The 17,543-nt window shown below is 42.8% G+C and overlaps 1 protein-coding gene across 1 annotated transcript in view; it reads left to right on the top strand.

Moving 5' to 3' along the window:
* The first annotated feature begins 16,730 nt into the window (after positions 1–16,730).
* The window catches only part of FAM20C (FAM20C, golgi associated secretory pathway kinase), a 56,788-nt gene continuing 55,975 nt past the window's right edge, over positions 16,731–17,543 (top strand). The window contains exon 1 of the mRNA XM_017813529.1: positions 16,731–17,496. The gene's annotated coding sequence lies outside the window, so the exon portion shown is untranslated. The remainder of the gene's footprint in view (positions 17,497–17,543) is intronic.

Genomic DNA, 17,543 nt, shown 5'->3' with positions numbered 1-17,543 from the left:
CCCATCTCTCTCGGGCAGCTGTTCTAATCACAGTGAGTAGCACAGGGTTTGTTCAGGCTGTCCCAGTGCCTGAAGTGTCCTGTTGGAGTTGAGCCACCATGCCTCATCTCTGGCATAAGGCCCTTTCCCAGCAACTCTTGTCTAAGTTTTCCAGCCAACATGCCCTCATCAAAACAACTGATTTGTTCACCTGCTCCAAATGATTACACTACATAGTTACGTGGTTTTTCATACCAAACGTGTTCTATCACTTGCTATTATCTCCTCTTATGTACATTCAAGCTTAGGCCGTGGACTCGTTTAGAAAGTGTTTTTACTCACATTTTGCAATTTTTTTATGCACCTGAGGATCTATTAAAAAAATGAATTGGGAAAAGTGTTATTGATGCTGCAGCAGCTAAAGAGAGCAGGTCACATAATGGAGAAGCCTAACACCTCCATAACCTGAAATCACCCCCTCTTTAGAGATATAACTTATTGTTCAGCTGACATGGAAAAGAATACTGTGTCCACCCCTATATAAGCAACATTGCAGATCTGAAGTAGACCATTTGAGAAAAAAAAAAACCAAAACAACAAACCCAAACCAACACAACTAATTCAGCGTGGATGTAGAATTAACTTCTCACCACAGCGTGTTCCTATAAACATGGTTATGAAAGGGAAAGAAATGACACGCCTGGGAATTTGTCAGACTATTGCTCTCAGTTAATGCAATTATTGAAAAAGGGTGATTGAGAGCTGTGTTAGGAGTGTGGGCAGAGCACAGTGACAGCAAAGTGAGAGTGTTCTGCATCTGTACAGCCCCACTCACATAAGCAAGGCTTTTGCTTTAATTGCATTTATGCAAGCATGAAACAAGTGCGAGGCTGAGCCACAAGCCATAATCAAGGTATGGCAAACAAGTGGAAAAGAGGGGAAGAAATCCAAGGAGAGTTTGTAACATCTTTTGTCACTGTGTTTTAACATGGTCACTGTTAGAAAATAATCATCTTTCATCTATAGTTGCTGAGCAGACTTAGACCTGAAAGGCACATTTCCCTAGAAAATAGGGAAATATTAAGAAGGAGTTAGGGATGGTCATGTAGTCAGAACTGGCAATGTCAATATTTCTGTAGTAGCCCTCTGAAATGTAACTGTGCCTTTAGAAATGCAACCATATTTTCCTGTACCTCTGCAGGAAGCAGAATTCTGCAGTTAAGAGCTGAGGAAACAGCTTTTTGCAACACCTAGAAACAATTTGTCCCTGAACAGTGACCATCCTCACAGCAGCTGAAGGAAGTGAAATCCCTCAGAGCTGTTGCACCTCATCTCTCTGTGCTCTGGTAAAACAACCCCATAACACAGACAAGGAAGCAGGAATAATTCAAACACAGAGATAATACTTAACATATCAACACATTTTATCTTGCATGTTTGCAAACAGGATTCATCATCTTGCAGAGAAGAAACATAAGTATTAAAGAAGTTGAACTTCTGAAGTCTTACTTTCAACTGGAGTCTGGAGTAGGTAAGTCACGTGCAGCAACTTGGATGATGTAAAATTTCAAAAGCAACCTGAAATGGGTCTTTCTGAACAAAGACTTCATTTGTCAGCAACTCTGCAAAGAATCTTTGTCTTTTGTGATGCCCTTGTAGAATTTGAGCCCTTGTACACATTTAAAAAATAGGTAAAAATTAGTGAGCCTCGATGAAGATGCTTAAGTGCACATGAATTTGGACACAGCAGCAATTCTGAAACTCTAGATTGCAGGTAAACTTTCATATCTCACTGATAATACAGAAAGTCATCAGGACCCTTCTAAATTGAGTTATTCATGGGAGTGAACCCTGAATGAACACATGAGGTTTCCAATTCTCCTTTGAAACTCGTGTGTGAGGATACTTTCTAAAATGCATGGGCAAGACAAATATGAGGATATAAAAATCAATTTAGGGAAATCTAATCTTAAAATGTCAACAACACTATCTCTCAGCATTTACTCAGATCTCATATCAAGCCCTACAACTCCATAGTGGTTGTTTCTATCAGGATGTTTTCCTTAAAAAACCTCACATTTTAGCTACAAAAATAACACAAAAACATTTCTTTTTTCTTTTTTGTGACTGTCCCACGGAAAAGAACTTTCAGTTATTAACTCCAAATTTAGCTTTGAATCATATCTGCTTAGAACAGGGCTGAGGCTGTGATGCAATGCACAGCTTTCCTGCACAGCATATGGTATTTGAAAAGCGAGGAGAAGGGGAAAACGACAGACAGGAAAAGGTTCAGACTTCTGTAGCCTTGGTTTTGCACTGCGTGGTAATTATACTGAAGAATTCATGACTCACTTTGGTGCACTACTGTGTGCTGCTAAATTAGAAGTTTGGCAAGGACACCAGAAAAATGATGAAATATATAATATTGGTTTCTCTAGCATAGCTCATCACTAGAGTCTTGTGGTGTTTCAAAGGGCTTTTTTTAGCACTCTGGGAAAACAAGAATATATTGAATCAAAAACATACTGTACAGAAGTTGGCAAAAATAGGTAAAATTCCTGTTAAAAAAAAATAATAAATAAATCAGCCCTTCAGGTAGTTTGGGTTCCCTAAAACTTATTTCTGAGTCTACACAGAGCATCTGACATGGAGAATATTAAGAGCTCTTGTGTATTAAAGCATAAGTGTGATGTGGAGATGAAGCTCTTCCACTATATAACATTCATAGGGGAAGAAAATGTTTTCTTTGCACCAGCTTACAAATGTGTATTGTCAAAATGATTTACATAAAGGCTCCCCAGTCATTTGGCAGCTGCAATGAGGCCAAGCACACTGGAAGATGTACACACTGGGATAACACTTAAGTTAACTCGTAAAGACGAATCTTTTTCTCCCAAGGATTGCAGTCAGTCTGAAGTTATGCAGCACATTGGAATTAATCCAGTTTTGCCAGATGTAGCTGATCCTCCATGTAATGCTGAACTAGTTATTCTGATTTGTAATGAGAAAGAAGTGGTACCAGTCATAAGAAAGAGGCACCAGCGTTAAAAACATTTTGCTGTGTGACCCAGAATTAATTTCTCAATGTATCCAGATACAAACCAAATAAAAATACCCAGCTCACCAGTAGGGCAGGGATGGGAACTAACTTCTATTAGGTGTGTGCACATTTTTACACAGAAGTTACTGTAACATGCAAGTGGTCAAAGATTTTCACAGCTCATAGCAGTTGAAGGGTTTGACCATGGAGAGAGTGTTAAGATGTCAGAAATCCTGTCCATGAAACTTGCCATTAACTTCAAGACCTCCCTGCATAAACCTGGCAAACTCTCAGAAATATCGGATGTTAAAGCCTCCATATGCTAAACCACCACTGCTCTATATCATGTATTTTGCTTAAAGGCAAGCACAGAGATTGCAAACAGCTATTTTTAACTCTTTTCAGTATACAGTACATCTGTTGTGTTTCTGACTTCCATTAAAAATCAGAGTCATTTACTGATCTGGCCATCATCCAGACTTCTACATGAAACACATGGACTAAGCACAAAATACTGCTGTTTTATGTGCATGGGAGCATGTATTGTATTTATTATCTACTATGATAATCAGGAACGCAGTTAAAACTGCTGCGGGGACTTTGAAGGAACAGACTATCACACTTATCTTCTCATTTCCTCAAAGTCCCAAGACTCAAAAACATTAAGAAGGAGGCCATTAAACCTTTCTTTCTTTATGTTTACATGCTGCTGCTGGGACACACAATCCCACTGACTTCACTTAGTTGAGAAGGGGATTCTGAAACTGGGGAGACTGCTCAGGGTGCACCAGATACCTCGAGCAGAGCTGTAAAGAACACACACTGAGAAAAGCCTCCAACAATAACAAGCTACTGAAGTATCTGCCAACATGGACCTCAGCCAGTAAGCCAAGCAAATTAAAAGCTGCAATCACTTCTCTGACAATTCTCCAGCAAAACTTGTCCCGAGCTTTGCTTCCCTGGTGAAAAAGAGAAGATGATCAGCATGCACCAAAGGTCAATAGGTTCAGACTATCTGAGACCAGCAAAGGGAGGAAATTAAAATACTGTGAGGGCACCACAGAGTGCCTTGCCAGGAGCCTTTTATGAGCTCACTCCAAAGCCTGCTGAAGTCAACTGGACTCTTTTTGTAGATGCCACCAGCTTTAGGTCACCAGCTTTATCTCCTTGCAGGGCTCCAGTGCCATTCCCTCTGCTGATTTCAAAGGCACCAATGCAGCATTAGAGAAAAGAGGGGCTCTTTCAAATAAGCACTGAGTTAGGTCTGGAGAGGTCACACCACAGCACTGCTCTTAAGGAAACTTTCAGCCAAGTGGAGAAAATATAAAGATATTCACTTGAATTCGAAAATTAATTCCAAGGTCACTGTCTGGTCAACCTTTCAGCATTTGTTTCCCATGCTTGCATGTGAAGAGACCCATTTCTAGCCAGGTTCCTTATGGAATCAGCAGGCCTAAAACATGAACAGCCAGATGTTCAGAAAAAGGTGAAATCCAAATTGTATATTTGATTTCTGATGCGATTGCATAACCCATCCTGGAGGAGAGGAGCCCATACCCTGCAGCTTACACAAGCGGCCCAGATGGAGCCTTGCTCGTAGGGCAGTTCCTGTTATTATTAGCAAAGGCACATCTGGCTGGCCAGGCCATCCCAGGCACAGCCAGCCCCCACACCATCACCAGTGTGGAAAGGGCTGAGCTACAGGCTCGGTCTACCTTCTGTGGCAGATCATGACACATATGCCACGGGGCTCCCTCACCTCAAGCAGGGCCCATGTGCCCACTCAGCCATGAGCCAAATGAGAAAGTACAGTTATTTCGGATGTGCACAAAGTTCTCATCTTTAAGGACAATGTGATCTTCTCTCACTGTGATTTATTCCCCTAGCCTTTATGTGCTGGCTGCATATGGGACTAATTTCACAGCCATTTTCAGATGATGCAATGAGATTAAATGACATGGCCACAGTCACACAGGGATGGCAACATTAATGACAACTCTGAGAAAAGCTCCTTGTTTTTGCTCTAGAGATGGGTGTACCATTTCTTTCATATTGTGTTACTCCTCCATGGCTGTCAGGCTTGCCAGACTGACAATAGCATCTAATGTTACAAAACCTACAGTTCAATTTAACTTCAATGTCCTGCAGAGGTTAAACATCTATGGGAAATTACTGTTGGAGAAATATGGCTTGCATATGTTTGTGCCAAAAAAGCCACTTCTGCTGCTTTTCTTCACTACTGATTTCTGCATATTTTATTTTTTGTGAATCATGACTCAGACTAAATAAAAGTTCAGCTTGGGTTTCAAGAATGCAAATCTGAATATTCAGCACCCAGGGTAAGTTTTCCCACTACTGGCATTAGCCAACCCAAGTTGAAAGAATGGCACTTCTGGAGGACCTGGCTGGCAGCAATTGGAGTCACTGCCTGCCCTTTGAATGCTGGGGTCTGGAGAGCAAAGAAAAGGGGAAAATAATTTTCCACAGACCTTTCTCTTAAAAGACTTCAAAAGCTATTGCCACTGCTGTGTCTCTCAGCTCTCTAAGGCTCAGCCCTTTTTTCTCCTCTCTATCCTTTTCTGTAGTTTGCTCCTCAGTCCTTCTGCCAGTAAGTGAAGAACAAAATTACTTCAGATGGCACTTACTGTGGGGTACAACCAGGAGCACATTTGCAGTCTTCACCCATTTCTTGCTGCCACAGCAGTGAAGGAGCAGATGAGCTGCTGCATCGGAACACAGCCTCGATAAATTTAACGGCAGAAAAGAGGCTACAGGTCATACAAACTGCCAGTATTTCCCTCTGGGGTTTGGCTGCGTATTCAGTTTGCATGGCAAGTTTTGGTAGTGGGGGGCTACAGGGGTGGCTTCTCTAAGAAGCTGCCAGAAGCTTCCCCTGTGTCCAAGGGAGCCAATGTCAGCTGGCTCCAAGACAGACCCGTCACTGAGCCCATCAGCAATGATGTATCTCTGGGATGCATATTCAAGAAGGGGGAAAAACCCCACAAAACTTCCCAGTTCCAGTCAGGAGAGAGGAGTGAGGCTATGCGAGAGCAGCAACCCTGCAGACACTCAAGTTGGTGAAGGAGGGGTAAGAGGTGCTCCAAATGTCAGAGCAGAGGTTTCCCTGCAGTCCATGGGGCTGTCCCACTACAGCCCAAGGAGGTCCACAGCGGAGCAGGGATCCACCTGCATTCTGTGGAGAACCCCATGCTGAAGGCTGTGACCCTCATTCCCTGCCCTCCTGTGCCACTTTGGGGGCAAGAGGTAGAGAAAACAAGACTGAGGTTGAGCCTGGGAAGAAAGGAAGCAGGGGGAAGGTGTTTTTAAGATTTGGATTTACTTCTCACCATCCTTCTGATTTGACTGGTAAAAAATTAAACTTATTTGCCTGAGACTCCTTTGCCTGTGACAGTAATTGTTGAGTGATCTTTCTCTGCCCTTATCCCAACTCTCAATCCTTCCCTCCCCTCGCCAGCTGAGAAGGGGAGTGATAGAGCAGCTTTTGGGGGCACCTGGTATCCATTCAGGGGCAAGTCACCACAGATTATTTGTATTTCAGTGCCTTCTACCATCCTTACCCCCTCCTGAACTGTTTTGCAGCAATGCCAGTGTCTCCATTCTAAGAACAAACCAAAATGCCAGACTAAGTGTGGAGGGGAAGGTTCAGCTGGTTTCTTTTGAGTCCCTTACAAGGAAAATGGTTTGGGTCTGCTGGACTCACGAGATCCATTGGCCATTTCACTCCCATTTTGCCACAGGTTTGTAATACAAAACAGGTGGAAAATAGAGTGATTAAGCTCTGTGACTTTTGTGCTGCCTCTGTAATGGGTTCACCCTGGAGTGTGCTTGGGCATCTGCTACACAACACACACCCTCAGCAATCTCGGCCCTCGCCCCAGTGCTGTGCCCTGGGCATCAGGGCAGGGGGAGCACAGTGGGAGCAGCTGCACAGCAGGACATTTTGACCCTAATTTATATGCTGATTTCCACACCAAGTTTTCAACCAACAGCTACATGCCAAGAGTCTGGGAAATAGCATCTTAGTGCACGAAGTAACCCTTATGGACTTCCTTGGCAGTGGTATTTCAGATGTTCCTGTGCACCACTCCCAGGCAGCAGATGGGACAAGTCACACGTTGTCAGACCTCCATCAAAGACTCCTTCCCATCCTCCTCCCCATCCTTCACCCTATGTCATGAACACCCCCAAGTTCTACCCAAACTCCAGCACTTTCCAGTGCTCTGCCCTTTGCCATCTGCAGCCCCCACCCACTTCTGCCAGTGGTACACAGCAAAGCATCCAAGAAGGTCTTGACTACCCACAGTGCTATTTCTGTGATATCCCTACAGGCTAAAGGCAGAAGGCACAGCCTACCTGTCATTATTATTAGAAGGAACATAGAATTATTTTATCTGGGTTGAGAAACAATAAAATAAAATTGGACCCATATAAAGGAAGTGTTCATATTGGACTATGAGCACCTATGCAAATGATACTTTAAGCTGCATTTTACTATTGGTTATTCCCTTGTTTTATTATTTTCCTGAGTCCTTCATCTTCAGTCCTCCTGTATAAGACATTTTGCTCTCTTGCTTTATAATTCTGTTGTCTAATTTACTTGTCCTTATTTCCTTTTGCTCTTTCTTTGATCTTTATCCTTTTAATGTTTGGGTTTGGGGTTTTTTTGTTTGTTTGTTTTTTTACAAAAACATTTTTTTTTTTTTTTGTAAACCCTGCCAGTTTCAATGGGCTGTCTTTGATGCGTTTTTGGATTTGCTGCTACTTTGCTCTTCATTTAACTTTTATTTTTCTTGCTGGCTTATAAGGTATCTGTGGCGCAGAAGTAATCAGACGCCACAAAGCTTTCTGCATCACTACACATCTTAAATATAACTAGTAAATTTAATTTTCATTTTATTAACCCCTAGCACTTGCCCAAACCTCATCTCCATTTGTAGACTGGAATTCTAAAGTGGACCTTATGGATAACAAGCAAAAAAATCTCCGTGGTTTTACATTATGGGAAAGACCACATTGTTTTGAATTCCAGTTTGGCAAAACTTAGTCCTAAGGGGTGACCATTAGTGAGTTGAGACCACTACTCACATTTTTGGTGTTATGCACAAGGTCTCCACAGTGAGCTGAGAGGGGGCTTCTCCAGCCTTTCACTTCAACCAGTCCAGTCCTTAAATGTCAAACTTCTGCTGACTTCAGTAAGCAAATAAGGAGGCCAGCCAGGTTTTGCTGCCACCTGAAGCTGAGGGGAACAAGCCCAACTGCAAAAACCTCTTTCCATCACATCAAGGCAAAGGGCTCTGGGGCATGGCACCACCCCTTCAGGGATTTCAAGCATTAATCCTTTTTCAGAGTTTTCTGGCTACATCAGTGCTGAACAGAGTAGCACCCCTGCAAAAAGCACAGAAAAGTCCCACCCCTTGCCCTGACCAGCCTGACAGAAGGGCATGATCTATACTTGAAGACAACTGGAAAGGATGGAGGGAGCTGCACACCTTCACACCGCAAAATGTGAGCACAGCAGAGCTTTGCAGCCACTGTTACTACAAAGCCCACGTGCTCTTGAAATGATTAGCTCCAGTACAAATAGCAGATATGCCATCTGAGGGAGGATTCAGAAATACGAATCAACACATTGTCATTTGTATGCACGGCAGTCACGTCTAAAGGGTTCCAGCTGAGATCTGGGCCATACTAGCCCTGCTCTAGGTAACTTTACTTGGGTTTCTGAAATATTTTACAAGACAACAGTTATTGCATTGGCTTGTACCCATTATGCATGTTTTCCTATGAGAAAGGACAGAAATCAGAGCCGACAGCCATGTACAGAGCACTAATCCAAAAGATAATAGGAAGAGCTTTGCAAGGAGAGAATTCAATTCACTTTATAACAAGAAAACATTCATTTCTCACAGTGACACCAGGAATGGGCAATGTTGGGTTCCTGCCAGCTCAGCTCTTTGTATAAAGGTTGTGATATTTTGTCAGCAAATAAAACAAAGGTGCTGAGATGGGCTGGTCAATAATTGACTGAGCCTTGTTACTCACTGCAATCGCTATCTTGTCACCATGTCTCTGTCTCAAAGTTTCAGTTAAAACTAGTGAATCACCTCACTGAAAAAGACTTCTTACCTCGAAAAAAAAAAAAAAGAAATTACCATCACTGACAACAACAACAAAGACTTCCTCTCTGGCTTTGTCAAAGGTCACTCAGCAGTTAAGTCCATTTACACTGTGACTTCTATCAGCTGTGAAGAACACAGAACAAAGCACACACCAATATTCACTCCTCTGGTTTCAAAAATTTCCATGGAAACCTTTTTTTTCCCCTTCTTTTTAAGTTACCTCCGTCTTCAAAGGACCAGAGAAGGCAAAAGCCTGTGCTTGAAACCACTTCCACTTTGCATGTCTGACATTCATGTTTCCAGCCCACCTGAGAGCTATAACCTTGACACATTTCTTGGCAACTGCCCAAGGTTTTATCTTCCAGCAGTGAAGGTAAGTGAGCAACTACTTCCACCACTGGCACTGTGTATGTATATTATCCCCATCCTTCTTCTAACCTGTATTCCACCTGAGGATACACTTCTCTTGCTGTAGGCACTGTACAAACACAGAATACAGGAGACACCCTGCCTCAAAGCATCCCACTCTGAAGAGACAGAGTAGATAAATCAAGTCTTATTACTCCAACCTATATATGTGGAGAACTGTGTTGGTCTCTCAACTGGATGACAAACCCAAAGGCAGTTAGGTCTGACTTACAAGGGAGTCTATGGCAATTATATCTCCAGCTCAGGCACCTAAACTGTCTCAAGTGTTTGAACCCATGCCTTGGAGGAGCCCAAGGCCCGACAAGAAATAATAGATACAGAAAACAAACTTGCCCACAGCACCGTGACACATTCCCAAACTCATAGATCATCCCTCCCTCATAAGAGCACAGCTGCTTTACCACAAGGGCTACACACACATCCTCCAACCTTCAACAGCAAATGCAAAATAGTCATATCTAATCACTAAAATTTACTATTGCAACATATTGATAGAATAATCCAGAAAGTGAAACAATATGAAAAAAACCCCTTAGGGAAAACAAACAAATTTAGGGCTACCAGAGTGGAAATCACTGACAACAAAACAGTTCCAGGAAACACCATCCTTCTGATGGGAAGGGGAGACACCAGAGAGCCTCAGCATCTCCCTTGGCAAGCCAACAACAGTCTCCCCACATCTTCATCAAGGCCAAGCCAGCTCTGGGCCCACCTTAATCCAGTCTAGGATGGTTTAATTCTGATCTCAAGGCTGTGAGCAGGAACTGCACAGGCTGGGACTAGAGCAGCTGCCTTAGCAGGGTTCCAGCACTGGAATGAGAATCCCAGGGCAAGTGCAATTCATTAGACAGGAAGATCACACCAAGCTAATAAATAAGGACACTATTACATTTAAGGGGTTTCATAACTCAAGGACTCACCCCAAGTTTAAGTGTTTCAGACCTTCCTAGAAAAAATATTCTCAAGATTCTGTGTTTCTTCTGGGGCTAAAGTCAGGAGTATGAATTATTCTCCAAAGAAGTAAGACCTAAAATACCACCATTTCTCTCCTATAGTGGATTTTATTAATAGATCTCAAAATGCTCCAGGTTATCCTTCCCATCAGACAAGGAAATGGAGCTGAAGCAACTTTTCCCAATCACACTGGGAAGAGGCATCCAGGTTGGGGAGAGTCCTGGTATCTCCTGGGGGCAGAGGAATTCACAGCCTGTCTAGGTTGCACTGCCTAGTTTCCAGACTCTCCCATGAGGGTTTCTATTAGTATTTTCATTTCTATTTCAGGCTGTGGCATGTTTAAAATGTCTTGTGGTTTGCTCTCTTACTTCCTCAGTTGTTTCTTTGTTTGTTTTTTTAAATTATCTGATTGAAAATGTAGCCAGCCAAGAGGAAAAAAAGCTCAAGTTAAGATGTCAAAACATCCAACCAAATCAGAATTAGACTGCAACAAAAAAAAATAAAAAAACAAAATTCCCAGAGGAGATTCTTCAGTATACAATTAAGCTGTTCATGTGTGTATGCATTCATGTTTTTGTATGCACTCAAATGGGTCCATGTGTGACTGCACACTGCAGTAGGCAGAAGCTTCCTATGTGCATGTGTAACTACATCTTGTTTTAGCATCAGGACACATTTTCTCCAGGCATAAATCATGTAGCTCCCTCAATTTCAACAAAAAAGCAAAATTATTTCATGTGTAATTTAGCAAGCCATGTTTTATACACTTAAAAAAGATTTATGTACTAACTCAGAAAGTCCACAAGGAATACAGGTTATTTGATCACAATTATTTTTGAAGGAATCAGTTGCTATAGGAAGATGAAATTATGATAACTCAAGCAGTGCATGCTTTTATGTCGTGCACACCAACATAATCTGTTTTGACTTGGTTTCAATGATAATTTTTAGATAAGAACACAACCTCCTAAGAGCTAATTTTCTTTATGACATCCTACCACTTAGGAAGGTAATTTTTCAGCCCCTCTGTAATGTAGCTCTATGTAAGATCACTACTCTACTTGAATGACTGTAGCAAATGTGATCCCTCCACAGGCCAACCCCCTTGCTCTGGCAACGACAAGAACAGTTTTTGTTCTTGCATGGCCAGGCAGTTCTTTGTTCCAGAGAGTGGAAGAATTAAGCATTGTGGACCAGATCCTCAGCTGATATAATTAGATGGCATTTCATTGAAATGGGGGCCAGCTGATCCCAGCTGAGGAGCCAACCCTTGATCTGCAGCAGCAACAGCTGAGGAGTAACAAACAGGCAGGGAAAAGCCTCCCATTCCCTTGCCTTAATATAATAATGAGTTCAGTGCTTTCAACAGGTTTATCAAGAAATCCCTTAGGGTTTAGATAATCCAGAATATTGTATCCCAAATTAAAGAATGGGAACACTTCAAAGCAAAAGGCTGGAGTTAGAAGCTTTCTGAAATCAGTTGAGGCTGGTGATGAATTTCCAGGACAAGCCCCCCTGTGCCCAGCTCTGATGATTTGGCAGTACCAGCCAGGCCTGCTGGTAATGGGCAGCCCATCACATGTCCCTACTTTCAGCACTATTTATCTCAGGCTTGCAGCTCAGTGCCCCTCCAGTCAACCTTAGAAAAACCATCATGGGAAAGAGCAGGTCGCCACGCTGCCTCTTTGAATTGGGGGGGGTGGAGATTTGGTCAGCAGTTGTTCAAAAAAATATCAAATACCTAACAAAATCCTGGGCCAGAAGGCAACCAAAACAATATTAGTATGCATTATTAAAAAAAAAAAATATGAGCACACCACTTCAAACATGTATCACTGATTCCTTATACACAAAAAACATTAACAGTGACATCAAGCTTACAGAATTACCTCCTGTTCAGTACCAAGTATATTCCTTAGCAATAGAAGTGATTTTGGCAGTGTGGGAGGTTAATATGCAGTACCCACTAGATTGCCAGTGTGATTTGTGTTTATAAGGCAAAGCACCAATAAATTAGGTCAGCACATGAATCTTCAGAGGGAGGAAAGAGAGGCAGAGCAGGAAAAGCACCCTAGGCAGCATCACCACAGGGGCCAGGCAAGGCATGTAATGCCCTCAGGACCTCCAGCACCATAGATGGAGGCTTTCAGAAAGGAAAATCCATTTTTCTATTAGAAGCAACAATAAAAATATTACACTGATTGAAAATGTGCAATCAGGCCTGACTTACAGCTTGCCCTGCTGCATTCAGGCTTTACATCAGAAGGCTGTAAACCGTTATAACAGCAAATAATAGCTGGGTGTGTTTACTCACCCCAACCCATGCTTCATTTATTTACCTGAATACACTATCACGTACCCTGACCATTGTGGCTGCTCAGCGAGGCAAGCAGACAAAACCAGGGAAAATAAACATCTACACAGATTTCAGCAGCAGATAAGCTACTAATTCTCACACAAAACAATGAGGAAATGCCAGGATATACGACAATAACCCCACCCCCCGAATTCTTGATTGTATTGTTAAATAAAAGCAAAGGTAGAACACGTAAAGAAGTGCTTAGTGTTAATTTGTAATACCACATTAAAAAGCCTGTTAGATCTAAAGCAATCTTGGCTTGTGATTGTAGCAATTCATTGTGAAATTCCCAATGACATTCAAATACTTCAATAAAACAGGGGAAAGATTTTAATTCAATGACCAAAAAGAAAATAAAGAGTCTATGTAAGGGACTCGATTTCATTTAAATTATTGAAATGAGCTGTATGCAGTGATTTATTAATGTAATAATATTCCATTAAGAACTTATTATGTCCTTGTTTACATAATGCCAGCAATTATGGGGGTAATGCTGGTCCAACACACAGCACAGCAGAAATGAAAAGCTCTTTGCCACATACTGGAATTCCATATGAAAGCACAGAGTTTAGTTAAGGAGAAATATTTATATTTTCCTTACTGAGACCAAGACCTCGGGAAGTAAAATAATAAACAACTAACTTCTTAAATTACCCCATCAGGCATTATTACAAAGACCCTGTGGCTCTACACATACAGGTTTGCTGCTTAGAAGCTTACTTGAAGAAAACCTTGAACAACAGTCATCAGGTTAACAGAAATTTTTCTTTTCTCATCTATTCAAGTCTTGAAGGCAAATGTTTGAAGCATGGGAGGTAACCTGCATGCAAATATTGCACTTGCACTGAAAGCTAAGGGGCCAGGGCAACATGGTACATAGACAGGGAGATAGGGCCGAAATCCAGCTGGTTGGAAACAAATCCTCGTTTCTTCCTTTACAGCAGGAAAAGGGAACCTTTTCCTACCAAGGGTCGGTCACATACACCCCACATCCCAGCACAAACACAAAAGCACCAAGCTCACACTTGCAGAGGGTCAGCAATGAGGTTGTCCTGGGAAGCTGCACTAGCCTTGGAATACCTTAGACCTGGTCCCTGAGTCTGCCTGCCCCTTCTCTTGTACCTCTTGCCCAATTTCCAGGCTATCCTGACCTGCAGCCCAGCTCCTGACATATCCCAATGGCTTCATACATCAACAATCTGTGGCTTCCTCACCACAAGCCACCCCTTGCTGGTGACATTTGCTGTTTCAACATTTTCAGCATTTTTGCCTTTGCTAGTGTATGGATGCTATTTACAAAGTAGCAAATATAATTTCAAAAAAAGTGAGACTCAGTTCTTCTGCACCCCACAAAAAAAAAAAAAGAAAAAAGAAAAAAAAAAGAGAGAAGAAAGAAGGCGAGGTGAGAAATGCACAGATAAGATAGTCCTCTTTTATTCACATCTCTAGGGCATTTTTGTTGCAGCAAAACTTGTCCACAAAGGTCATGTACAGAAGGGAACAGGGTACATCCACCAGTCTCCCATCTTTAGATAAAACTCAAATATCTAAAAGGCTTAAGGAACAAACAGCTCCTAGAGGAGAGTTAGGGAGATTGAGTTCTCAGGCAGACACAGCTTAGAGGAAACCATACTTAACTGAATAGCCAATAAGCACCAAAGGTCACATTGATGAGAACAAAAAAATATAGTTTCACGGAATCAGTTACTTGTTCACAGTACTGTTATTTCACCTTTTGAAAGTCATGTAATTAATTGCATTTAGTTGCTTATATTGTATTTCAAAGGTAATCTCACTTTTGTTATATAACTCTTGAACATGGAGTTACAACACATTTGACACAATGTTCTGTTACTGCAAAGTAATAGATGTATTCAAACAACTTTATCTTAAAGAACTCATTTAAGTAATTTGCAACTTTATCTTCATCATAAGTCTAATACTACAGTCCTCAGTTTTAGTAGGGCAAACACTAAAAAAAAACCAACCATGTAGCTACAACCTGCAGCCTACAAACCCCACTGTGCCATACTAAAGCAGATAATGTGCCATACTAAAGCAGATAATGTGCCATATTATCTATCCTCACACACATCTCACTCAGATCTCTTTTAAAAAGTCACAGCAAAGAGTGTAACACAAGCAACACATGCCCTTTACTCACTCTTTCCAGAGCACTGCCTTTGGCTGCCTTCCTCCATCGCTCCACTCCCCAAGGCACAGGATTGAGCATCCACCTGCCCCCTTTTGTACCCTTGGGCTTGATTGATAACTCAGTTCAGCTGATTTCCCTACGAGACAGCAGCAGGAGAAAGGCTACAGCCACAGGCAGGCAAAAAAAGAACCCCAAAATGAAACAGATAGTCTTCCACATGTCATTCATACTGCACCCATCACATCTCATATCCCCTCCCAGCAGCTGTAGGTTCTCCAGCCGAACCAAAACTTCAAGGCTCTTCCTGATGGGCCTAAAATGCCAACTTCCTAAACTAGATTAAAATAAGCTGAATGTTAGCTCACTGCATGGGGAGGTAGTTAACTTATGAACCAAACTCGATTTCCCAAGCAGGACCATACAGACTTGCTATTTAGCAGCAGTGGGAGGCAGTGACAACAAGGAACCATTGTCACTGTCTGCAGAGTCAGCTGTCCACAAAGCCTAAGCTGATTTTGGTGAAAAAAGTGCAAAAAGATGGAAAGCCTTGCTTCTGGCTCTGTAGCAAAATATTTTGCTGCAATTAAGTACATCTATATTTGAAGGATCCAGAGTGACATAATGGCTTCCATGGGAATCAAAGTGTTGCATCTACAGGGAGCTGTACCTCTGGGACTACAAGGTCCCCCTAGGGCAGCAAGTGTTTCTACTCAAGGTACAGAGCAGTCCATAGGATCATGGCCCTGTCCAGTCTTTTTTTTTCATCAATCTTCTTTTCCTGTTGGAAAAGCAGTGATTTCCCTTGTGCAAAACATTGTAACATTGCATGGGTGTGCTTCAGAGGAGTGCAGAGCACAGGGCTTTGCAGAAACACCTAGTGAGGGAACAGTGCTGGATGAAGCCTGTCAGGTGGGGGAATATCTTTTAAGAAAAATAAATACTTTAATGCTGCTTAATGCAGGGGAAAAACAGACCAGCACATTCAGCATTGAGATGATTCTGTGGAAAGGTGGCAGTGGGTTGGAGAAAGAACATTACCTTTTTCATTTCTCCTGCAGCCCCACTTGACTATCATTTGAGCCCTGCTATGGACCATAAAATCCAGGCAGACCCCTGCCCAAAAGCAAAAATCATCAGCTCTGAGCATCCCTGCCTGATCATCTGAAGATCAGGAGTAGCTTGTTCCTTCCTCCAGAGTGCCCTCAACCTTAGACAAACGTCAACAGCACTCCTTGGGCTGTCCTGGCCCCAAGACCACCACTTCCATTAGCCTTTAGGCCACCCAGACACGGAGCCAACTGCGCAGCAAACGCAGCAGGAGAGAGGGCAGCACGCTCCCGGATTATCACAGCCCGCAGGATCGCGGATTAGAAGGAAAGGCTGCTCCTCGGGAGGGAGCGGAGCACATGGTTTGACGGGCTGACCTTGCCGGGGCTGGGGGCGAGGGGAGCGGGCGATGCGCCACTTCCAGCCCGGGCAATGACGGAGCAGAATCGCTGATCCCAGCAGGGCACGGACCGCGCTCCAGCTTCGCAGTGCTGTTAGTGCAGATTCCTCTCTCCTCTACGAGTTTTTTTTTTTCCTATATATTTTTTTCCCAAACCTTTGTGGAACAGACGCCCTCTCCTTGCCCCAGTTGGAGCTGCAGTAGAATGAAAAGGGGGGTGGGAAGAAGGGAGGAGAGGAGGGGAAAAAAAAACCCGCTTTTGGTTGAGGTTTTCCTGTTACTATCACTGTAGCGTTTATTTAGCCAATCTCCTAACTATGACGTGAGGAAGGCAGGAATCATGGCTCGCTCATAATATTTAACACACCCACTGAAAGCTGGAGCTGCAGAGCTACTAGTCCAACCAGTCTCCAGAATTCAGTGTAGCTGAAAGAGGTTTTCACTCTGCACCTGCCAAAGATCTCCCCCCCCCTTTCCTTCTCTCTCCCCTTCTCTCTTCCTTTCTCTCTCTCTCTAAAAGGCAGATCTGTAAGACCCAGCAGAGATCAAAGACCTCTTCGCTAAAAAGAACCTCTACTGATTTATATTAGTTTCTTTCCTCTAATCCTTCCTTCTCCCCCCTCTTTTTTTTTCTGTGCCATATTTAACCTTTATGTTGCAGTTGTGCCATCAGACAGTTTTGCAGCCAAAAAAAACCAACACAAGCCAAAGCAAAAGCCCAGCTCGGATACAGCAGCCACCCAGACTCGATCTCAGTTGAACATACTAATCTCTCCCAAGCACCGGACGCGATGGACGAAGAAACTGGAACTGCTCTAAGAAAATGATTTTCCAGCCAGTGTTCTTAAAGAGTCTGAGAGAAGAGAGGGAGCGAGAGCGAGCGGAGAGCGCTTCTGCTGCATCACTGCTCAAATCCAAGGGAAGGGAGTCAGCGTTTCCAGCGCAGTCAAATATTATGGATGATTTTTTTTCTTCTGTCGCCTTTCCGCACAGGTTTTCTTAATATTTTTCTTTCCCCCCTCCTCCTCCCCGTATTTTTT

Source organism: Lepidothrix coronata, unplaced genomic scaffold (assembly GCF_001604755.1).
Source record: "Lepidothrix coronata isolate B3197 unplaced genomic scaffold, Lepidothrix_coronata-1.0 Scaffold41, whole genome shotgun sequence".
Lineage (NCBI taxonomy): Eukaryota > Metazoa > Chordata > Aves > Passeriformes > Pipridae > Lepidothrix > Lepidothrix coronata.
Note: the sequence above shows the minus strand (reverse complement) of the source record. Positions and strands in the feature narration are given on the sequence as shown.